The 14,314-nt window shown below is 43.8% G+C and overlaps 1 protein-coding gene across 4 annotated transcripts in view; it reads right to left on the bottom strand.

The window, feature by feature from the left end:
- Positions 1-14,314, bottom strand: part of Adra1a (adrenoceptor alpha 1A) — a 111,040-nt gene that overhangs the window by 47,699 nt on the left and 49,027 nt on the right. The window lies entirely within an intron of this gene.

Here is a 14,314-nt window from a genome sequence, read left to right as displayed (position 1 = left end):
TGTCACACAGGAAGGGAGGAGCTTGCACAGAAGCATTCCTTGGGTGGAAGAAGCGCAGATTGTTATTCAGGGATGCAGAGATGGATGAAGCACACAAGGGAAGGGTTGGAAAGAGATGACCATGAGGGATGTGCCAGCAATCTGAAGATGGGTCCTCCTGAACTGGGCTAAACACTGAGCTCTGCAGGCAAGAGGTGATAACCACAAGGGAACCAAGGAATTTGTTGAGACTTGACTTTAAGCTTTGCTACTGCTCTTGGGCCCCTAAGAGATACTTCTCTGAGGTTTCAGTGAACCTAGATTATGAGATGAAGTTCCCACCCTGTCCTGTTTCATTTTTAATGTGGCCACATGTGTGTGACCTCTTGAATTGCTCTTTAAGACATAGAAGGTAGTTGAATATTTTGGATGATTTTCTACTAAATTCAATAATGTAGATGGGTACATACTTTGAATAGAAAAGCCTTCAAAACCTACTCAAAAAGATAAAAAACAATTGATCAATTTATGTAAATAATTTAGGATTGCCAAGGAAAATAGGATAATGTTGGCAACGTTGCACCAACTTCATGGCTTATGAAGATGACATAGTCATTAAAGCTGTATTGTGTTAATGAGAGGATAGAGGAATGGATGTCAGAAGAGAACAGATTATACAAGTGTATTCAAATGTAGTCAAATTGGGTTTTCAACCAATGTTTGAAAGCAATGCAATAGGGAAAGGAAAGTGTTTTCGTTGAGTGGAAAAGAGAGACTGGATATCATAATAAAATGATGATCATTTATTTCTTCTTTATATTGCACAACAAACCTTAATTTGATATGGATTTGTAAACGTAAAGAATTAGGCTACACAAGCTTTCTTCATTGTAAAGATTTGTTTATATTTGCCAGAATGTGTGTATAGGTACCATGTGCATGTCTGGTGCCCTCAGGCCAGAAAAAGCTGTCAGATTTCCTGTAACTGCAGTTACAGATGGTTGTGAACTGCCAACTAGACACTGGGAACCGAACTTGGGTCCTCTTCAAGAGCAGCAAGTACTCATAACTGCTGGACTGCCACTCTAGGCCCCTGACTACAAAGCTATTTACAAGAAGCTAGGGACATCTCTTTGTGGTCTTAGGAGAACTTTTCACAGGACATAGAACTCAATAACCACGGAAGTAGATCAACCAGCTTGATAAAAGAGCATTAAAAATGAGCAGATAAAATAAAATATGGGAAAGAAGACAGGCGTTATCAGCGTCTTACAGGCACCTGTGTCTAGAAGGCTTTCATGGAGGTGACTACTCAACAATAAGGTGCCAATCCAAAGAATAGAAAAAACTGAATAGACACCCAGAACAGGAAGATGCACAGCTGGTTTAAAGGGGCATGAAAATATACTTAGCATCCACTAGTCAGCTTCCTGTTAATATAACAGAACATCTGAGATACTATCCAATCAACTTAAAAAGAAGATTAATGTGTGTTGGCTCATGGTTTTGGAAGGTTTGGTTTGTGGAATGGTTGGAATAAGAATGTCCCTCGTAGGCTTAAGTTTGCCACAGACTTGGTCTTAATGGTGGTGCTGTTTGGGAAGGTTTAGGAGGCGTGGCCTTATTGAAGGCAGTGTGTCACTGGATGTGGGCTTTGAAAGTACAAAGATTCGAGCTACTTCTGCTTTGTTGTCTCTGTTTCCTTGCTTGTGATCCAAGATGTGAACCCTCAGCTTCCTGATCTTGCCACTGTGTTCCCTGCCATGAGGGACCCTTAATCCTCTGGAACTGTAAACCAAAACAAATTCTTCCTTAAATTGCATGTCATGGCATTTTATCACATGGACAGAAAATTAGCTAATAATAAATAGTATGAGACAAACTGGCCTGATGGCTCTAGTTCATGGTAGCAAAGCAGATCACTGAGGAAGTGTGTGGTGAAGGAAGCCTGCTTGCCTCATAGCAGATGCTAGTCACAGGGAACGAGGAAGAGGCCTGTGTCCCACAATTCCCTTCAAGGGCACAACCTCCCACGACCTAAAACCTCTCATTAGGCCCCACATCTTCTTAAAGATTTCTGTCAGATTCCTATAGCACCCCAAACTGGGAACCAAGCCTTTATTGCACAGACCGCATGGAACTCCTTCAGTTCCACACAATAGTGGCATCTTTAGTCATCAGGAACGTTGATGTTCCAATCCCAATATGATACTACTAACACTGCTGTCACTTTGCGAGAGAATAAAAAAAAATGTGGTTTCTCAAAAAGCTAAACTCAGGCCACATGCCTTTCACCCCATCCAACGGTTTCTCTCCTTGATAGTTAAGGGAAACACAAAGCATATAGCCACACCAGGGCTTGCACTTGTATATTCAAACATTATCTGTAAAAACAACAAATTGGAAACACACACACATGCTCATTAAAAATAATTCTCTGTATACATGTAAATATTTCCAGAATAAAGCAAGGGCAAGCTGCAAGCCCCACATGGATGCAACTCAATATCACTGTGGTAGGGGAATAAAAAGGGAGTAATCTACTGGATGACTCCTCCGTGTCCAACTCAAGAAGTAGAGAGCTGATGTGACGGTAGACAGACAACAGCATCTGCCTGGAACCTGAAATCCCATCGCCACGGGTGGCATGGGCATCTGGTTTTGTTTAGAATCACCTTGACACGAATCGAGGCTTAGTGAACGAATGACCATAGAAAGTAGAAGTCAGTACACTGAAAGTTTGGGTCTAGCTCCCAATGATACAGACCACCTCTGTGTGACTACTCGGCAGAACAGAGGACAGCTGTGGGAACGTCCAAATGAAACGAGTTATGAAAATAATTGCAATGATAAGGGCTGATGGAAATTTAATTTATTCTTATTGTTTGACATTAACAGCTGTGAGAAGCCACAAAATTGGAATTTCATAGCTCATCAGTGAGCACAACAACGGCTTTGTGTTGAAATTATCTTTGAAGACACATACACACACATACACACAAATACACATACACACACATACACACGCATACACACACATACACACATACACACACATACACACACATACACACACACACGCATACACACACATACACACATACACACATACACACACATATACACACATACACACACATACACACACACACACACACACACACACACACACACACACACACACATATTCCACAGATTCTGATTCTGACCTCTGAGACCTCAATTTTTTCCCCCAATGCCTTTGGTGGTTGTGATGAGCGCTGCAGGTTAGGAATATAATCCTAACAGATCAAGTAGATGGCTATTTTTTGTGGTCACTGACGAGGAGATCTCAGGCATGTCAACACCAGTTTGTCCCCTCATTCTCTCTTCTTAGATTTCCCTAGGCAGCCTCAATATAGTCCTGTCATTGTCATGGTTGGCCTTGTCAACTTGATATAACCTAGACTCATCAAGGAAGAGACTGTCTATGAGGAATTGTCTACAGTGGGTTAGCCTGTGAGCATGCCTTGGAGCATTGTCTTAATTAACTGAGTTGTTGTAGGAGGGAAGACCCAGTCCACCGTGAGTGACACCATTCCCTAGGCAGGAGCTGTGAACTAGGTCAGTGTGGAGCATCCTAGCTGAGCACAGGTAGGCAAGCAAGTTAGCATGAATGCATTCTGTCCTTGACTGTGTATATGATGGGACCAGCAGTTTGATGTTCCTTACAAGGATGGGCAGTAACCCAGAACTGTGAGCTGAAACAAACTCTCTCCTAAGGTGCTTCTTGTCAGGCTCCTTTTTTTTTAAATCACAGCAGCAGAACACTAATGGTGCTTTATTTCATTCTCCAAGCTATCACAGCTGGATAATAAATTGATGCAAATAATGTGGACTGGCCAGGATCTACAAGGTAGAGCCTATACCCACTTTCGAGCAGGTCATCTGTGTGCCAGGCATTGTGATAGGGAGACCATGACTTGAAGCGAAAAGGGATGTAGGAGCAACTGTGTGGCCTCTCTGTGCCCCAGAACTTTTCTCATTTCACTTTTCTGAAGAAAGATGGTGATAGCTTAGAATTTCAGCATGAAAACAGGTGTGCGAGTCTAAATTACCAAGTAGGCAGGGGTGGGTTTGAACCTGACATTGACATTCTCTCCTTCTGTGCTCTGTTCAGACAGCAAAATGCTAACTCCATTTCTATTTTTCCTCCTTTGAAGGATGAGAGAAAATCCTTTCCATGGGCTCTTTCCTCCCATCCTTCCCCTCTCCCCCTCCGCGATACACGGATACACCCCTGCCACGGGGGGCTGCTACTTCTGTACTTTTAGCTCAATAAGACTAATTTAACCTCCGGTGTTTGAACCTCTACAGCCTTCCTGACTCCAGATGATACGCTGTCACACCTAAGCTGACCTGTTTTTGCTCATTCTAGTAGGGTAGCGAACACGAAGAGCGTAGGTAACCCCTCGTCCAGTTCATAGTCCCTCTAGGTGGGAGAGAGAGCGCAGCTCATGCTTTCTGTGACTTCTAGCCAAGTTTTAGTGGAATGCAAGTAGAACGCCAGAGCCTGACAGGAATGAAAAGACTCCAGCGCTCAGGGCCCTATCCAGGCAGTGAATAATGGCTAAGAGAGTCATCATACAGTAGGGGAAAAGATGTCAGGCCTCGATGTATGGAGACAGAACAGCCTACAGTTTAGTGCAGACTCTCCAACACCGTGGATTTCACCCTCAATCTCTTCACTTCAGTTGCACCTGAGTTTGTGCATTGCAACAGGTGCCACTCACCCCCAAGGATGAACCAGGGATGAGGCTGGGAGGAGGGGAGCAATGGACCTGGCGGGAACAAAAGTGGTGGATGGAAAACCTTGGGAAAGAAGAACAGGCTTTGAATCTTCAAGAACAAGTGACTTAGGAGAAGTAAATTAAGGAATGGGAGGGGGCTATTGCTATGACTTACCAGAGTGGATGCTGGTGGGTACCATTTACAGACAGGAGAGATATGAAGGCTATGGGAACAGGGCAGGGCTTGGTCATGCAATGGTCTACATGACTTTTCATTTACTTTATTTCATGCAGGTGAGTGTTTGCCTGCATATGTGTATGTGTACCATGTGCATGTAAGAATCTGCAGACCTGCACTTTATCCCTGAATGCATAATAAAGAGTCCCATATGATGGCAGCGTGCTCTTGTAATCCCGGCATGAGCGAGGCGGAGACAGGCAGATGCTTGGGGCTTCTGAGCACCCAGAAAGCCAAACTGGTGAGCTCCAGCAACCCTGCTTTAGAATACAGGGTGGACAGCCCATGAAGAATGGCAGCTGAGGGTGTCCTCTGACTCCCACACAAAACCTCATACTCCCTTCACATCCACATAAAAAAAATATGTGGGCTGACAGAAAAATCCAAAAGCCTTAGAATCATCAATTTTTCACAAGGAGAAAGCCTGGCGATCCTTTCACAGCAAGTCATTATTTCTCTTTACAAGACTCACAAAGCTAATCTTACTCACTAAGCAGGGCTTCCTAAAAATATCGGCTTGGGAGCCTGGTGGTGCACACCTATAATCCCAGCTACTCAGGAAGACAAGGAAGAGCGGCAGTTCAAGACTTGCCTGGATAATTTGAAAAGAAAAGAAAAAAGAAAAGAAAAGGGTGTCTAGCATTGGGCATATCGGTCAACTCCCCAAATCTTTCCTATAGGTAGGACTAGAAGAACCTTTATGAGTCAAAGACTTCTAGAATTTTCTTCCTCTTCTTTATCCATGCAATGAGGATGATCATGCTATATTCCCAGGTCTAATCTGGACAGTTGTGTACTGGTAGAGGTGGAAGGATAAAGGAGGGCAACTAAGCCTATGGGCAAGGAGACATGGATTGAAGAAATCAAACTGAGGCACGTGACTAGCACCTCGAGGCTCAGAAGAGGCTCTGCCCCTCTGCTTCCCTCTGACTTGATGGGAAGGAATTTCTTCCCTGGCGAGATGTTGCTAATTAGAGTAAACATGACCTACCTGAGAAGCTGCTCTAGAAGACTGGGCTTCACAATTCAACCCTAACCTTTTAAGGGAAGGACTGAAGGTTGCTCAGCTCTGGGGCTTCTGTGATGTCTTGGGCAGGTGGGGACCTGGTTGAATGAAGAGTCCTGTGGGCAGAAAATAGCAGGAAGGATGCCCGCTTCTGTAGGACAGTAGTAGGACCCGAAGTGGGAACATGCACCCGGGGTTCAGAAGAGAACAGAATAAGGACTGTGGGGGACTGAGGAAGAGCTGGATGTGATGAAGGGGCCAAGGCGCATCCATCTTTGCCCGTCATCTATAAATTCTGACCCCACCTCTTCCTTTTCAAGCTCTGACGGACAGCTTTCTCTGCCATCACCTGTTCCTCTCTGGAGACACACCCTTCTCAAGTCCCTCAAATCAGACACATGGCTGTCTGCTCTGCTCTATTTTCCTAAGTTCATACCCTGAGTATCTAACAGTTCCTTGCTTCAAAATTAGAATGAAGTGCACAATACTCAATGAGCTGTTTCAGCCTTGACCCAGTCTCTCCTGTTCCCCGCCAGTCTTGCACGTGATCATTTTTATTAGTTTCTTGCTTATTCATCTACTGTTTTATTTTATGGAAATACAAGAAAATATGTTGATAGATTCATATTTCTGATATTTTCTATCAAAAAGGTGGCATGATGTAGGGATAAGTCCCGCCCCTTAGGGGGCGTGTTCGCCTTGGGCTAATGTCTGCCTATAAATTTGGCGAGCATGCTCCCAGCCGTCGCTTCTGCTTTCCTGGTCTCCATTGGAACGGTGGTTCTGTAAGTCTCTTTCGACATTAAAGCTATATATATATTGTTACAATCTGTCTGCATTCGTTTACGCTGCTACAGCATGCTATATGATTCTACGTGGGTTTTTTTAAAAACTTAATGCAACTTGGCCCTCTCATTTCTGATCATGCATGAAGATCTTCAGCCTTGTAGGCTGTTATGTGAATTTGTGTGTGTGTGTGTGTGTGTGTGTGTTTATTCAGCCCATTCCTATTGTTGTATAGCTAGGTTGCCGATTTTTCACATTATATACACTGTGGAAACAGTGACTAACCATGAAGAGCTTGTTGTCCTGGTTCTTTACATACTTGTTTTCTTTGTTTCCATGGTAACTTGGCTATTCTTGGGACTCTGCAGTTCACATCTGTGGCAGTGATGAAGCTCTCCTGCTCATATTTGTCTCTCTGCCTGCTTCTGGATGCCTGCCTGATATTCTGGTGTTGGTATCCCACTCGCATCTCAGCTGCCTCGAAACTCACATTGATTATTTCTTTGGTATTTCTCTGCTGTTGTCTCCTCTCAGTGAAGAGGCTCCAGCTGCATGCCACACTCGCTGTTCTCACTGAGCGGAGCAACCTCGCTGTCTATATCAGGCAGAGCAATAAACTCGGTCTTCTTTCTTGCACAGGGCTTTTCATTCTTCTTTGTTAAGACCATTGAACTTCTTGGTCTCACTGTGTATTCCTGCCTGATTTGAAATTCACTATGTAGACTGGGCTGCCTTACAGACTTGCAACAATCCCCCCTGCCTTTACTTCTGAGTGCTGTGATTACAAGGTATACTACCATGCTTGCTTATACTTAGATATTCATAAAACAATGAATAATTAACCAATAATGAAGTTTCTGAGAAAGAAGTCAATAATACAATCCTAACTGCAAGCATCTCACAAAGAAAAAAAATTACTTAGGCATAAGCCTAGCCAAGGTGGCAAAAAACTTATTCACTGAAGACCATAAATCACTGAGGAAAGAAGAAGATGAAAGGATAGCTCATGTCAATGGATCAGCAGGATCAAGACTGTTAAAATGAGAATATCACTGAAAACAATCTATAAACTCAATGCAGTTCCCATCAGAATACATGTCTCACAGCTCTAGAGAAATAACCTTAAAAGTCCCTAATAGTCAAAACAACCGTGAGGAGAACAAAGAGCTATCCAAACCATCACCACATGATACAACCATTGCCACACGACACAACCATCACCACACGACACAACCATCACCACACAACACAACCATCACCAAACACACAACCATCGCCACATGACACAACCATCACCACACAACACAACCATCGCCACACGACACAACCATCACCACACGACACAACCATCACCACACAACACAACCATCACCAAACACACAACCATCACCACACAAAACAACCATCACCAAACACACAACCATCACCACACAACACAACTCTCAACACGCGACCAACCATCACCACACAACACAACCATCACCACACGATACCACACACAAAGCAAGCACTACAGAACTGTGTGGAGAACAACTTAGTACTCAAAAACTTAGCCAACAAAGACAGCTGTCACAGCAGGGGATGGGGTAGACACCCAGAAATAAAGCAACACAAATCTCCCTGATTATCAGGAGGGTACCAAACACATTCCTGGGAGAAAAGACAGTGCCTGACATGTAAACCAAAGAAAACAGTGTATCTGCGAGCAGAAACTAGACCCCTATCTCTCCCCATGTGCAGAAATCAACTCAGAATGAATCCAAGGGACTTGAAACTTCTGGAGGAAAACATGGGGGAAAACTTCAAGACAGGGGCATAGGAGAGACTTTCAGAAGTGGACTCCAGTAGCTTAGAATCCACATCCAAAATTGACAAATGAGATTGCGTGAAATTAGAAAACATTTTACAGCAAAGGAAACAATCAACCAAGTGAGGAGACAAGACCATAGAGTCACAAAACTCTCTTTCCTAGGTGCACATTCAACAGGATTAATACCTAGAACATACAGAGGACTAAAAAAATAAAACCAGAATACCAAGAGATTAAGTCAGTTATTCAACAAATGGGCAAATAAACCGATCGGATAGATCCCCAATGAAAACATACAACCGGCCAGTGAATGCATGAAAAAAGTCAACATTCTGAGCCTGGTGTGGTGGCACACACCCTTAATCCCCACACTCAGGAAGCAGAGGCAGGTGGATCTCTCAGTTCCTGGATGGCCAGGGCTACACAGAGAAACTTTGCCTTGAAAAACCAAAGCAAATCAAACAACAGCAACAAAACCAAAACCCTCAACACCCTTAGCCATGATGAAAATGCATATGAAAAACACACTGAGATTTTGTCTCAAGTTAGAATAGCCATCACTGAGAAAACACAAAACCACAAAAGCTGGTGGGGATCTGGGGAAAACAAATTGTTCTGCATCCAAGGTAGGAACGTGAATTAGTCCAGTCACTGTGGAAATCAATATTGAAATTCTTCAAAGAACTGAATGCAGAATTGTTGTATGATCAAGCCATATTGTTCTTGAGTTTATATCTAAGGAACCTAAGTAAGCACATGGTGCAGGTGTCTGCTAACTGTGTTTATTGAGGCATTACTACAACAAGATACAGAATCAGTCTAGGCGCTTGTTAGCACATGAATGGGTAGAGAAAATGTGTATACATATATGTACATATATAGTTATAGTTATTAGAGGAAGATGTGATAAATATACATAATGGAGTATTTTACTCAGTTACAGAAGTGTTATTTTCAAGACAGTGCTGGAACTGGAGGCATAAAAAGGTTAGGGAAGAAAACTCCCACCCTCTTAGAGGGACATCGTGCCCCTCATTGGGAACGTAGTTCTTGCTGGGAATGAAGGAAGCTGTTGGTCACCAGAGCCCAAGGCTATCCTTGTTAATGGTGAGCTCTGCCACCATTCGCCATGGTCCCCTCAGAATCTGTTGTGATGCAGAACAATGTATACACCTGCCAGGACACATTTGCTGACCTGGCCTCTGCAGGTGCACTTTAGGGGGCACTTCCAGTCTCACGGCTGTACCCCAGACTGAATTTTATATCATGGCTCGTTTGAGCTACTACCGAAAGATGCCTCCCAGCTCCCACTGCTTGGACGATGCCATCTTCTCTGCCTAGAGGACTTTTTTTCTTGACTCTAACCTAAAACGTATCAGATCTCAATGCCCAACATCTCTGAAAGTGTTACCTAATTATCCTAAAATCACCAAAGCCCAAAAGAAATCACCTTAGGAGAGGAACTAGAACCAGAATTCTGTCTGGAATCAGCAGGGAGTCATCCTCCTGCCTCCCGACAAGGTTAAGTACTTTATAAGCAGATTGGGGAATGTGGAGGTGGTGGGACAATCAATATAGTAACAGTTTATAAAATCAGAAAGTCTTATATACGTCTGTCAAGCATATAGTGCATGAACAGTCAATTAAATGGAAGTATATCAACTTTTATTTTCAGATCAGGAAATGTGCTAGACATGGAATGCCATCTTCTGTTGAAGGGAGGAAGAAGGGAAAGAGGGAAGGAGAGAATGAGGAAAGGAGGATGTGGTAGTTTGAGTGTAACTGACCTCCTTAATCTCACAGGGAGTGGCGCGATTAGGAGGTGTGGTGTTGTTGGAGTAGATATAGCCTTGTTGGAGGAAGTGTGTCACTGTAGACTTACCTATGCCCAAGTCACGTCACTTCCTGTTGCCTGCCTATCAAGATGTAGGACACTCATCTACTTCTCCAGAACCATGTCTGCCTGCCTGCATGCCACCATGTTGTGCCATGACAATAACGAACTAAACTTCTGAAATGTAACTGAGCCACCACAATGAAATGTTTCCCTTTATAAGAGTTGCCGTGGTCATGTCTCTTCAAAGCAATAGAAATCCTAAAACAGAGGGGGAAACACACACACACACACACACACACACACACACACATACACACACACACACACAGAGAGAGAGAGAGAGAGAGAGAGAGAGACAGACAGACAGAGAGACAGAGAGAGAGAGAGAGAGAGAGAGAGAGAGAGAGAGAGAGAGAGAGAGAACCGAAAATGAATTATGGCTACTGATTTAGTCTTAACACATGCAGACCAATGCCAGCTACCCACACCATGGTAGCAAAATGAGAATCCTAGACATGGCTTGTATCTCCAGTCTATTTGCTGTTTGATTTTTGGCAAAGTTCACAATAAATTTGGGCCTTCCATTTCACAGAGGGTTAATGGAAAGTCCCTTAGACTGCAGTCCCTTCTTTAGTACGGAGCCCCTGACTTTTGTCACAGCTGTGGAAGTTTGGTTCTGAGGGGGGACCTTCTGGCTGTACTGTTACTTCCTGCCTTTCCCTGAACAGAGGCCCGCTGGCCAATACAAGTCTTTTCTTATGGCCAACTATTAATAATTCAATATGCTCAGAAGCCATATCGCTAACACCAGGATCTTGACCCGTTGTGGTCACCACCAAAGCCAATTTTACAAAGGGGCCACCTTGTGATTTTTATTAGTTCAGACAAACTTTACTTCAGCCTAATTTCGCGCTGCATGTCTGAATTCCCACTGAGTCGATCAAGACGGCAGGATTTTTGTTTTCTTTGCTCCATCTGAAGACTTGGTGACAGGCAACGAGCCTGAAGCAGCTGCTCTGCCTCACTGGGGAGAAAGGCCGCACGCGTTTCCTGAAAGCAGCCATCTGCTGGAATCTTCCAGTCATGGGCACACGGATGAGGGAGTGGAGAGTGCCTTCAAGAAGCTTGACGAAAGGCAACTAATTGGTCCTAATTACTCTCATAGTGTTCTAAAACACTCGAGTGAGAAGGGACACTTGGGGGCAGTTAGATGGCTCAGAGGGCAAAGGCACTTGCTGCCAAGTCTCCTGACCTGTGTTGCTCTCCGGGACTGTGTTGGAGGGAGAGAACCAACTCCTGCAGGCTGTCCTCTGATCTCCAGCTGTGTACCTTGGGATGCCTCCTCTCCTCCCAATAAGGAACATGTGAAAAGAAAAGGAAGGTCTTCATAACATACTAATACCACGGAGCTTTGGTGATGGTGTTCTGGCATGATCCAGTTTCTAGCTCGCTCTGTGCTTCTGCTTGTAAGAAATCAACTATGTATAATATACCCATAACCAAATACCCATAATAAAATAGCACAGGGACTCTCAGGCAGCCGTTCTCAACCTGTGGGTCATGACCCCTTTGGGGGTTGAATGACCCTCTCACAGGGGTCGCCTAAAGACCATTGGAAAACATAGTTACATTACCATTCATAACAGTAGCAAAAGTACAGTTATGAAGTAGCAATGAAATAACTTTATGGTTGGGGGTCACCACAGAATGGGAAACTTTAAGGTCATGACACTAGGAAGGCTGAGAACCACTGCCCTAGAGGATCCCAGAAGTCACTCTTTGAGGTCTGTCCTCCTACCCTAGGATGCCCGCCCCCGCATAATCACATATGCTCCCATGATTTTTTTCATTGAAGGGAAGGTTTTTTAAAAATATTTATTTATTTATTATGTATACAACATTCTGTCTGTGTCTATGCCTGAAGGCCAGAAGGCACCGGACCTCATTACAGATGGTTGTAAGCCACCATGTGGTTGCTGGGAATTGAACTCAGGACCTTTGGAAGAGCAGGCAATGCTCTTAACCTCTGAGCCATCTCTCCAGCCCCGAAGGGCAGGTTTTGCAACTACTTTTTATAAGCACATGCCGTATTCAAGTGAGATGAAGAAAATTGCTTTGATTTCAGCTGCTATCAAGCAATTCCTTGAAAAACCCCTAACACCCTCTTCCCCCAAAGAAAAATCAAGATCTGCTTGGTGTGGCATTTTAATTTTTCATCCTTTCTCAGCCACATATGGAGCTCGTGCTCAGGGCTTCACTGATGCACAATGATGAATTTAGAGGACTGTTTTGAATCCACACGGGACATTCTATAGCCCTGAGTTGATTGGCAAACTGGCTGTGGCCATCATTATTTTAATGGGCTCTTAGTAGAGGAACGATAACATGGAAGGCTGGATCCTGCCTAAGGAAGCAGCTCATTCTCTGTGTAAAGACAAGTCATTCCTGCCACTACTCTCCCATCATTTATGGCCACGGAATATCCATCAATTCAGAGACCACTCTTAAAATTTTCTCAGCTCTTTGGTGAGAGGAACTGGTGCTTGGAAATCAGCATGGGGGGGGGTTCCTTAAGAAGTTAGAAATAGGGCTTGAAGCATGATCTGGCTACAGCACCCTGAGGCATGTGCCCAAAGGACTCTCGGTCCCGCCACAGAGACACAACCCCGTGCACGTTCATTGCTGCTTCATTGAGAAGAGCTAGAAAATGGAGACAGCCTAGATGCCCATCAACTGAGGCACAGACAGTGGAAATGTTCTACATACACACAATGAGATTTTGTTCAGCTGTAAAGGAGAAAAAAAATGAAACTATGGAATTTTCGGGAAATAGATGGGACAAGAAAAACTATACTGAGTGAAGCAGCCTGGTCAGGAAAGACAGATGCCACACGTTCTCCCTTACATGCGTTTTCGCAGCTTCTGTTCTTTAGGTTTGTGGTGTAACTTAGAGCACCTCATCTGGGGATGGAGGAAGATTCTCAGTGGCATGGCCCTGAAAGGATGATGTGGTTATCTGTGGGTACCACGGATATGTTTTGTTGTTTGGCCGGCACAAACATTTTATGAATTTATCCATGTCATTTTTTTCTTTGGTTTTTTTTTTTTTTGAGACAGGTTTCTCTGTGTAGCTCTGGCTGTGTTGGCACTCACTCTGTAGACCAGGCTGGTCTCGAACTCAGAGACCCGATGCCTCTGCCTCCTGAGTGCTGGGAGTAAATGCATGCGCCACCGTGCCCTGTACTTGTCAAATTTTAGAGTTAGACTATTTTACATAAATTATAAGACAGGCGTATCCTAACAAGAAGAGGGTGTTGAAAGATTCTTAATTCACTTTTTATTATGGCACATTCAGTGGGGGTGATGAGTTGAAAGCCGAGTAGTTGGTGAATTTCATTTTTCCGATTCTAGGAGGAGTTGGAATCTGAACTTCTCTGGCAGGCGGTGTCATTCCTTAACATAAACTCTTCTGCTCTCAGACCATTTTGATACTTTAGAATGGCACCGTCCCTGCCATTTCATCCATCAAAATGATTTAAACACATGGGCCCAAATGTCAAAAATCTCCATTAAATGATTCTCATCCAGCCATACTGAATTAAATCGCATGGGAGAAGACAAGGAAAGGGGAGTCTTCCATCAGTGCTTAAAGGTCACATTTTAGACTTCCAGGTTTGGAAAGAGAACAGTCTAGAAGTTTAAAAAACTCTCCTGTGGCAGAGCATTTAACTGATAGATAAACTTTGACAAGCTCCCTTTGGAGCACATGGTTAAATTGGAAGGAGACAAATAATTGTCCAAGGACCAAGAGGTGAGAAAGAATAAGAAATAGATGAAACACGCCCCAAGCTAGCTTGAGGAGGACTTGGTAGTGCTGATGAAGAAGAGA

The sequence above is a fragment of the Microtus pennsylvanicus genome, chromosome 15, assembly GCF_037038515.1.
Source record: "Microtus pennsylvanicus isolate mMicPen1 chromosome 15, mMicPen1.hap1, whole genome shotgun sequence".
NCBI lineage: Eukaryota > Metazoa > Chordata > Mammalia > Rodentia > Cricetidae > Microtus > Microtus pennsylvanicus.
The sequence above is the reverse complement of the archived record's forward strand: the minus strand, read 5'-3'. Positions and strand labels throughout refer to the sequence as shown.